The sequence below is a fragment of the Macrobrachium rosenbergii genome, chromosome 24 (genome assembly GCF_040412425.1).
Source record: "Macrobrachium rosenbergii isolate ZJJX-2024 chromosome 24, ASM4041242v1, whole genome shotgun sequence".
Classification (NCBI taxonomy): Eukaryota; Metazoa; Arthropoda; class Malacostraca; order Decapoda; family Palaemonidae; genus Macrobrachium; species Macrobrachium rosenbergii.
Window position 1 is genome coordinate 20,080,113 of NC_089764.1, and position 10,000 is coordinate 20,090,112.

A 10,000-nucleotide genomic window follows, 5' to 3' on the forward strand; every position below is an offset into this window, starting at 1 on the left:
ACAATTAGATTAAAACTCACGAACGGAGTACCGCCAGGCTTGTGAGGTGTCGCAAATGTATGCCACTGCCAAGATCCAGGGAGACCATTATGTTCAACACGCGTCTTTACATCTTGCGGTTTTATACGTAACTAGTAGCGTACAGAACTAGACAGCAATCTTCGAACACGAAAGAAATCCACGAGGAATAAAAATGGCAAGTATGCAATGGAAGACCATCAATCGATACTGTTTTCAGACATGACAGATGAGTTTAACTTTATTTCACAAAGCCACCTTAATCTTCGCATTTTGCTTTCAGATTTGTCTATTAAATAACAACTGTAAAATAACACACACACACACACAAAGTGTGATAAGTAATTTATTCTTACTAAGTAAAATTTTTTTATGGTTCAATTACTGTCAACTATTATCCTGTTCAACTTTTACAACTGCACATATTTGGAATATACGTGAAAAAATGTGGATGGTAAATGCTAATTTTTGTACAAGTGAAACTGAGTTTCTGAATGCATTTTGTTTAAGCAGCTTATCATATACCGCTGCAGCAGTTCCTCGGAGGATGCCTGGGACGTAAGGAGGTAACTGAAAAAATTTATTGTCACCCCGATTTAGATCCTCTGATAGCGTGGCAAATGCACATCATGCCTTCGCTGTACATTTAAGGGGTGAACCAAATGGATTCGGCACTCTCTATTCTTTTTCTTCCTTAAATAAGCTAAATAAAGGCACCATACAGCGTCTGGGTACTTACTGATTTTCTGTCACAAACTTTTGACTAGACATAATCATCCGCGAACGGAAAGGTAGCATCTAACATCAGAGCAAGAAAGGCATAATTTTATGGTCAGGTGCGTTTTCTCACACATAGAAAACAGTTAATTCTTTGTACAATATAATGAGAATTCTCCATCACATATGGTTCGAAAGCTTGAAGCGTTTGACATGTACAGATGGTTTTGGTTTTACAAATGATACGCTGAAAGTGCCTGAAAATGCATGAAAATCACCGCTTCAGCCGTCCGTCTTTGATTTGTGTTTTCTGGGGATAAGCGATGGTCTGCGGCAGGCCAAGCTTGTTTTGGACGGCGGATGCCTGGGGCGTCCCAGCGGGGTCACAGCGGGGACCCTACAATGGTTTACTGTATTGCTCAACTACGTGCAGCATCGAATCGTATAGCTTTAGTATGAAAGAAGCCTCACGCCCACAGACAGTTTAAAATTACGTCAACACTCAGAGCATTCTTTAAAGAATTGACAAACGAGGTCGAGGGACTAACAACCATATTTTTCACTAATAAAAATCATTCAACCTTCTGCCCTTGTGATACATATGCCTGGTAGCACACTCGCTCAGCTCCTACATAAACCAAAAATACAATTCCTATGTTTCGCACAACGATCAACGCAGCCCTCGCCTTATACTAAAAATAAAATTGATGACACTATCTCCAATACAAATCTATAATTAGAACTACACTCTTTTAACATTTAAGGAGAAAATACGAATTAATTTGAGACAATCATATCACAAGGAAAACACTACATATAGATTTCTCACTTCATACACGCTATGAAAGACAAAATACAAGATCTTGCAGACAACAATGTTTGTATCACACATACACTCGTCTTTTGCCATTTCCTCATCACACCTGGGACACATTATAAGCTGTATTCCCGACCAACTTTCTCACTGGTCCTTTGCCGTCAAAGGGCCTCCAGTAAGAACAAATATGTGTGTCAGATCAAAGCTGCCCAAACAGAAAGTCGATGGCTATTGCTAAAACACACACACACACACACAGAGAGAGAGAGAGAGAGAGAGAGAGAGAGAGAGAGAGAGAGAGAGAGAGAGAGAGAGAGAGAGAGGTGGGGAGGAAAGACATCAGTCTTCAATGGGCTTATACATAAGCAGCATGTCCTAAATCAGGGGGTCATTTTTGGGTGTTACCCCAATAGAATTTGTAGTAAATTAATTTACCCCCACACTTGGAAGTACTCTTGGATTTATAAATTCATGGATAATAAATAAATAAAAATGTAAATTGGAAAAATGTTTAATTGTTAATTTCATCTATCATAGGAAATAAAGTCTGTCTTTTGGCATGGAAATAGCACACAAGAAAAAAAGTAGAATCACATTTATAAACAGAAATAAAACACTCTTTTAGCATTACATGGCATACAAGAAAAACTACTGACCATCAGAATGGCATAAGAATGGCGCACAACGAAAAATAATTAAGAAAATATTGAAAACTTTAATATTTTAACGACAGATTGAAATCTTTAATATTTTCATATCAGCTACCTGGCTTTGGAAAAATGATACTGTTTCATCTTGGATACAACAAACTCGAAATCAGGGATTTTTGATGTTACTGCTACTAGGATGCTGTCTTCAGGATTCAACCGGTTTCTGTATTTTTTTTTAGACTTACTAGGGTAGAAAACCTTGTTCGCAAAGGTAGGTTGTTGCGAAAGGTAGTAGCATTTTAGTTGCTTCCATATGTGCAGTTTTATAAGCCTTTGCAGTTTTGACATCCAAAAACTTGAGATCATCCTTGCTCTCAAATTCCATTTTTGTTTCATTGCTGGAACGAAGTTCAATAAGCTCTTCTGCCAATCCTTCAGGCTGTTCAGGCAAATCAGCTTCAGGCTGTTCAGGCAAATCAGCCAGCTCACTTTTGAAGGGATTTACAACCCAGCTGATAGTATGTGAATCAAGTTCTGGAAAATAGTCACAGAACCTATTTCTAAGTTTGGTCAGGTGCCTTGTGACTGACTCCTTTATGTCACTAAGACTGCAGTCTTGACAGTCTTCAAAAACTCTCCCAGTTTTGGAAAGGCAGCAGTCTTATTGGCATTTATTTTTCTGGTTCCAATACTGAAGCTCTGATACAAATGCTGAAATTTTTCCCTTGCTAACAGGAGATTGACTTTCTTTCCTTGCAATTCCTTGTTCAGTTCATTTACATGTCCAAAAATGTCAGCTAAGTATGCAAGAAGAGCTAGCCAGGTTGTTTTTCTGAACTTTTCTGCAAGTGTGTGTTTTGATCAGTCAGAAACATTTCGAGTTCTGTTTTAAGAGCCCACACTCTATTCAGGACATTTCCACGTAAAGCCACCTCACTTCCGTATGGAAAAAGAAGGGTTGAATATTCAGCCTCTCCATCCTCACATAAATCACGAAACATCCTCGTGTTTAGTGCATGCCCTTTACAACACTGACAATCTTAACCACATCATTTAACACAGCTTCCACTTCTGGTTCCAAATTCTTCACAACTAATGCCTGGCGTTGTATCATACAATGGATGACTAGAATATCTGGATTCTGTTGTTTGGCCAAAGCCACAAAACCATTGATGTGACCATATGCACATACATAACAGAAAGAGTATTTCTGTAGTATATTACGTTAAGATTTTCAGCAGACTATTTAGGACCTAAATAATCTGCTGAAAATCAACACACACAGAAATACATGTATGTGCATATATATATATATATATATATATATATATATATATATATATATATATATATATATATATATACATATATATATATATACACATACATACATATAAACTACAAAGACATTCCACTAAGGAGCGAGGGGGAGTATAGACCATTAATATAAACTTAATCCAGAGTAAACTCAGTAAAGTTAAATAATATCCCATCTTTCGTTTCAGTTATATACACAGTCCATGTACTAAAGCAATTAAGACAAGTAACAAGGAGCATACAAATTTGCAGGGGGGAAAAAAAAAGCCCTCTGGCACTAATTGGAAAGCTGTACCTTCATATAAAGCAAGGTATTCCTCGTTACATAAAGCATAAGAAGTGTTGATTACAATACGCTCTGCGTTTCTAAAGAGCCGCTTATGTTTTGGTAAAACTACTTCTTCAAATTGAGAGAGAGAGAGAGAGAGAGAGAGAGAGAGAAGAGAGAGAGAGAGAGAGAGAGAGAGAGAGAGAGAGAGAGAGAAATTAAGAACCTCTAAGATGGCGAAAGATCTTTGCAAAAGATATTGTAAAACAGGACTATTTGACATAGACTCAGGTAACGGAGACGCCGGGAATAGAAAATCCTGTAGACTAATTAACTGAGATTTCATATAATCAAAAGATACCTTTCGTTATTTGTTTACTTAAAGAAAAAAAAGATTCATATTGTTCACCCCTATCATATAAGTTTACTTGCTGCCAGATGGTATACGCTCCACTATATCTATTCCACTTAGGAGCTTCTTTTTTCATGCGATAGTAAGGCCAGAATATTATACCCATTCAATAAACGCCAAGAGATATTATACGTTTTAAAACCTTACCATCATCATTCATAATATACACTCGATTTTATGGAATACGTAAGAATGTTCATATAATTCTGCAACATCTCACAAATTGCATGAGAGAATAAAAAAACAAATGTTAGATAAACAACTGAGGTTAACAGGTGATGAAATCCAAAGGACTTCGGTTTCAGGCCTCTTCGGGAAATGGTTTGGGTAAAGTTAAGAAGAACCACCCATGTCTTATCTGTAAGCTATTGGGATAAGGGTGGGCGTGTCGGATTCGGATAGTTACCAATAGAGTTCTATGAGTTTATGGGTTGTTGTGTTATTAGAATTATGACGTTTATACGTTTCATGTATACTGTATATATACTGCATATATATACATACACGCGTAGATACACACACACGCACACACATATATATATGTATGTATGTGTATGTATATACATATACACACATTACATATATATATATATATATATATGTATATATATATATATATATATATATATATATATATATATATATATATATATATATATATATATATATATATATATATTCATATACACGGTGACACTTTTCTATTCTCAAATACTAAGCCATAAATGTTGTTCATTATCAAGTTCACCAAACCTCGGGAATAACTTACTAGACACATAGTTCGTTGTCAGTCCGGAAGCTTAAATCTTTGATAGAATTAGCTGATAAGGTAAATGAAATTTTTATTAAGATCTCATTATTTAGAACACGTAACTGTATGAGCATTATCAAACATACAACTTTGAACTTTGCCTTATAATCATAAAATACCATGAGCTCTATAACACTCATTCTTGAAAACACAATGGTATAAAACAAAGCAAGGAATTAATCTTTTCCTGACGGTAGAATAGGTTAAAAGCCTTTACCAGGGAGCGTAGCCAATCTGCTTATTTCAAAAATAGTCAACAGAATTGTCAGACAGACATCTCACAATATTTATTAACTGACATCTCACGCAACCACATATTTACTTGATACAAATAAAATATCCTGGAGGTTGAAACATACATTGGTTGTCTTCTCCGTCTAAACTTCTCTCTTTTCGAAATTCTGCGTTAGCGGTGTGCGCGCGCAGTGCAATAAATGTGACTGGTTATAACGCTGAACAGATATTTGCAAGGAGCAGCCGTAAGTATGATCAACTCGCAACCAGGTTTAACCAAATAGATTGTACAAACGTAAAAGAGAGAGAGAGAGAGAGAGAGAGAGAGAGAGAGAGAGAGAGAGAGAGAGAGAGATCAGGTCACACATTAAAATCAGCTATTAAATCAAAACCAAACGGTTGAAATATAGGCGTGATTGAGGCAGTCAAGAACAGGCAAAGAGAGGAGGCTAAAAAAACATAATCAGAAAGGAATTGGAGAGCAGAAATAAGGATGGATAATTTAAACAATGTAACAAAGCAATATGCAGTCTAATTTTCAACCCAATTTGCAGTGCAGATAGCGTAATTTAATATTTATTTTGAGCGTGCGGAGTTGCGCTACTGACGAGAACCTCTATTATTTTGAAAGAAGTCATCACGACTGTAACAAGGAGAATTTCACAGCGATTGAAGGATGTAGCTTAAAGCGATTGCCAGTCTCCACAGTGACAACCTTGAAAGTAAATCCTATTGTGACAGAAAAATGGAGTCAAGAATTCAGCTCCAAGCCAAAGCTTATCACTTACAATATAACTAATCTTCGCTTTTTCATAACGATAAAGCACAGATATGCATGGAACGTAAGATTTCCATTTCAAATTATCATGTTTATGGAATACACGCAATGGGAATATACGGACATGTTTTCTTTTTATTCTAGTGAGTGGATACAACAAAAGTAAAGCTTCTTTTAACGATTTTTCTAAATCTTTCAAAGGTTTCATTTGTAAGTGTAAATGATACTTGGAGATTTACTTGCAACTTCCAGTCTTAAAATTAAAATAAATATGTTATAAATTATATGATAACGTTCTTTTAGAGAAAGGATTTAGTGCAGTATATGTTTCCAAAATTTAGTAAAACATTCCCATTTCCAAAATATTCAGCCAAAACATTTCTCTTTGCCACTAAACCCGAATATTTCCAAGTTCATTCGTTGGATACAAGTCTGATCCAGTTTTGTTTCTAAATGGGATTCTTTTCCCAAGGTTCTAGACGCCGAATACATCTTAGACACAGCGTTTGAAATCTACCACTTGTTACCCAATGAAATATGTGACAGGATTTCCCCCTTAAGAACCGCGACTGGCTTAAGAGTCTGGAACCACAACTCTGCGATTCTGAATGTATTTCTTCCAAAGCATCTCTTGGGAGCGACAGTAAACAGATTTGGAATACAGTCACATGCATTTGAAAATCACAAATATTTTTAAAAATATCGTATATACTTTCCCTTGGGAGCTACGAGACTAACGGAACAGTGACCTATTTACATGAATATCTTCCTAGGCCATGCTGCGTTCGCTGTAGGTATTTGCCCTGATTTATTAGCTAGTTACAATGATCTCGCGTTGGATCACTTCAGCTTGGCTTCAGAGGCTTAATGTGTACCTTGTTCAAAGGCAATAGTAATAGTTTCTAATTACTGAAGTGGTAAATCATATTCTTTTTATTACGAATCGGTGTTAATAAATTAATTTAAATACAATCAAAATATTAATAATTATACGCAAGTCTAACTTAGCTAACACACGAAATTTTGAGCAGAATTTTCACGCCGTTACAAATCTATTTTTAATACACAATAGGAAGAGGTGAGACCATCAGACGCCTTTATGGCATTTCCATTGATTACTACTTCTTGAATTATTGGAGGGAACAGATGCCTCCTTTCAAATCCATCCAATTAGGGAGAGGATTAACAAGGCCCTCAGGTTAACACCTCCGCCGTTCACATCGACCTGATACGCTGTTAGCAACATTTAGAACCTAAATGTCAGAGAGACAGAGCGTCTGAAGGATATGCTCGTGCGTTCGTCTGTCTGTCTATCTGTCTATCTATCTATCTATCTATTTATCTATCTATTTATCTATATATATATATATATATATATATATATATATATATATATATATATATATATATATATATATATATATATATATATATATTATATATATATATATTTTATATATATATATATATATATATATATATATATATATATATATATATATATATATATATAATATAGAAAGAGAGACAGACAGAGACAGAGACCAACGTGCAAGCAGATCCTTCAGACGCTCTGTCTCTGTAAAATTTAGGTTCTAAATGTTGCTAACATTTTTCTAAATATATATATATATATATATATATATATATATATATATATATATATAAATATATACACACATACACATATATACACACATACATATACACATATATATACACATATATGTAATAATATATATACATATATATATATATATATATATATATATATATATATATATATATATATATATATATATATATATATATATATATATATATATATAATTTTATAAAAATGTGGATGGCAGTCTTTGGTCTCTACCAGTTTACAAACGTATTTTCAAAGTATAACTCTTTTTATGAAATGTTCACATTATTTAACACTTCATATAATATCCAAATCTAAGGCAAACTAATGTCGTAGGTCATCGTTCAAAATATTCTTGTTTCAAAGTGGAGTTTTACTTTATGTAAATTTACACAACTGTTGAACTAAATTGCATTTATCAAACAAAACTCTCCCTTAAAGACAAACCCAAAACTCATTAATACTTTAAACACTACAGATTTATTGTTTCATAGATACTCAACTGATGGATGTTGAAACAAATTGAATTGTCATACGAAAAGAAAAACATTTACAGTCAAGTTCAAAAATATATAATTTATATAAGGCGATATAATTCTCTTGTATTGTAAAAGACTTGTGTAGAATATAAGCGAAATATGATTAAGTGATTTTTATAAGTTAAATGACGAATAATAAGCAACAGGTTTTTAAATTCCTAAATCTAAAGTAGATGTGAATAATTCATCATTTTATTGGTTATCTATACCAACTAAATTTTTCAACCCATCCAGGTATTTCCTGCAGTATGAGCTAACTCCAGTGAAAATCAAGACAAGAGTCACTGCCAAGTTCATCCTTTACCTAATGAATCAAGGTTGAATCTTTTATGGAGAAAACATTCACACGAATTCTTCATCCGTCGTGCCCTCAATCAAAAGCATCACGTTTTTGCAGACAATCTCGCACCTGACAGACATCAATGGCCTTCCCTATCAACACCCCTTCCACTCGCTCTCTAGGCACAAATTTCTTCAGACTTTCAGATTATTTTTATGAAATTTAGACATTCAAGCCAAGCAATTGGGAACTTTTGGTCATTCCGCGCTTCAAGACAGTGAAAAGAGGGAATTAGGGTAGCTAGAGAGCAAGATAAAGGGACCTAGAAAATAAAGGTGGAACTAGGACAAACCCCACTTTTGCACTAAGGAGTAATAGTTAGAGAAGTTGTACAGCAAGATTAAAAAATAAAAGCACTAATACAGTAAAGTAAAAGGCTAAAAAGTGAGTGCCGCTAAGGGCCAAAGGAACGCTGCAAACACTCCTTAGTAATGCCTACAGTGCCCCTCATTGACGGCTGACGGCGCACCCCCTTCTACGAGGTGAGGACTTACGGATCATGCACCCCTCCCAGATGTCCTCCATTCTCTCTCACAACTAAGTTTAAGTGTGCCTTAGTTTAACCAGACCACTGAGCTGATTAACAGCTCTCCTAGGATTAAGGATTAGACTTATTTTACGTGGCTAAGAACCAATTGGTTACCTAGCAACGGGACCTACAGCTTATTGTGGAATCCGAACCACATTATACCGAGAAATGAATTTCTATCACCAGAAATAAATGCCTCTAATTCTTCATTGGCCGGCCGGAGACTCGAACTCGGGCCTAGCAGAGTGCTGGCCGAGAACTCTACCGACTCGTCCAACGAACTATCTACCTTACTATATATACACTTCCTGAATTCATCTCAATAGATTCCGCAATTATCTAGTAATTCCATATACTGTTTACACTTCACTTTCAAAAGAAGGGAGGCGGTCCAGCTTTCACAGATAACATTATCATATTTCAAACTACTGAAAAGGACAATCGCTTCACCCAGTCAGTGACCCAACTTACTCCCAGCCACCATTGTACACAGTTTTCGAAACAGATGTTCTGGGAGCGTGGTTTTTCAATTGTAAAGAAATTCTCTTAAGTATTGGATTACTCTTCCCATTCCTTTCTCCCGGATTTCTACTGCCAATACTTCAGTGGGAGAATGTATAGTAGCTCTCTTCACGGTACAAACTTTTTTTCTCTCTTTTATTCCATTTTCCTTTATTTATAAGGCTGCCTTTCCCCTAAGACGTTACTTCCCCCCAAAAAGCTATTTAGCTAAATTTACGTTAGTCGCCTAGAGCTCACTTACAAAAAGAACAAGGCAAAGCTTTTGAAAGGATTAAGAACACAATTTATTAAGGCGCCTCTCTTTATCTCCCTCTCTCTCTCTTCCTCTCTCTCTCCTTTCTTAACATAGAGTCCTTTCAACACCTTTCACCCCTTCTCTTTTCCTCTGTATATATTCTTAATCCTATCTAACAAT

At 35.3% G+C, this 10,000-nt stretch overlaps 1 protein-coding gene across 10 annotated transcripts in view; it reads right to left on the reverse strand.

Annotated features, from left to right (window-relative positions):
* LOC136851902 (uncharacterized) overlaps positions 1–10,000 on the reverse strand; it is a 633,848-nt gene that overhangs the window by 461,318 nt on the left and 162,530 nt on the right. The gene's annotated exons all lie outside the window — the stretch shown is intronic.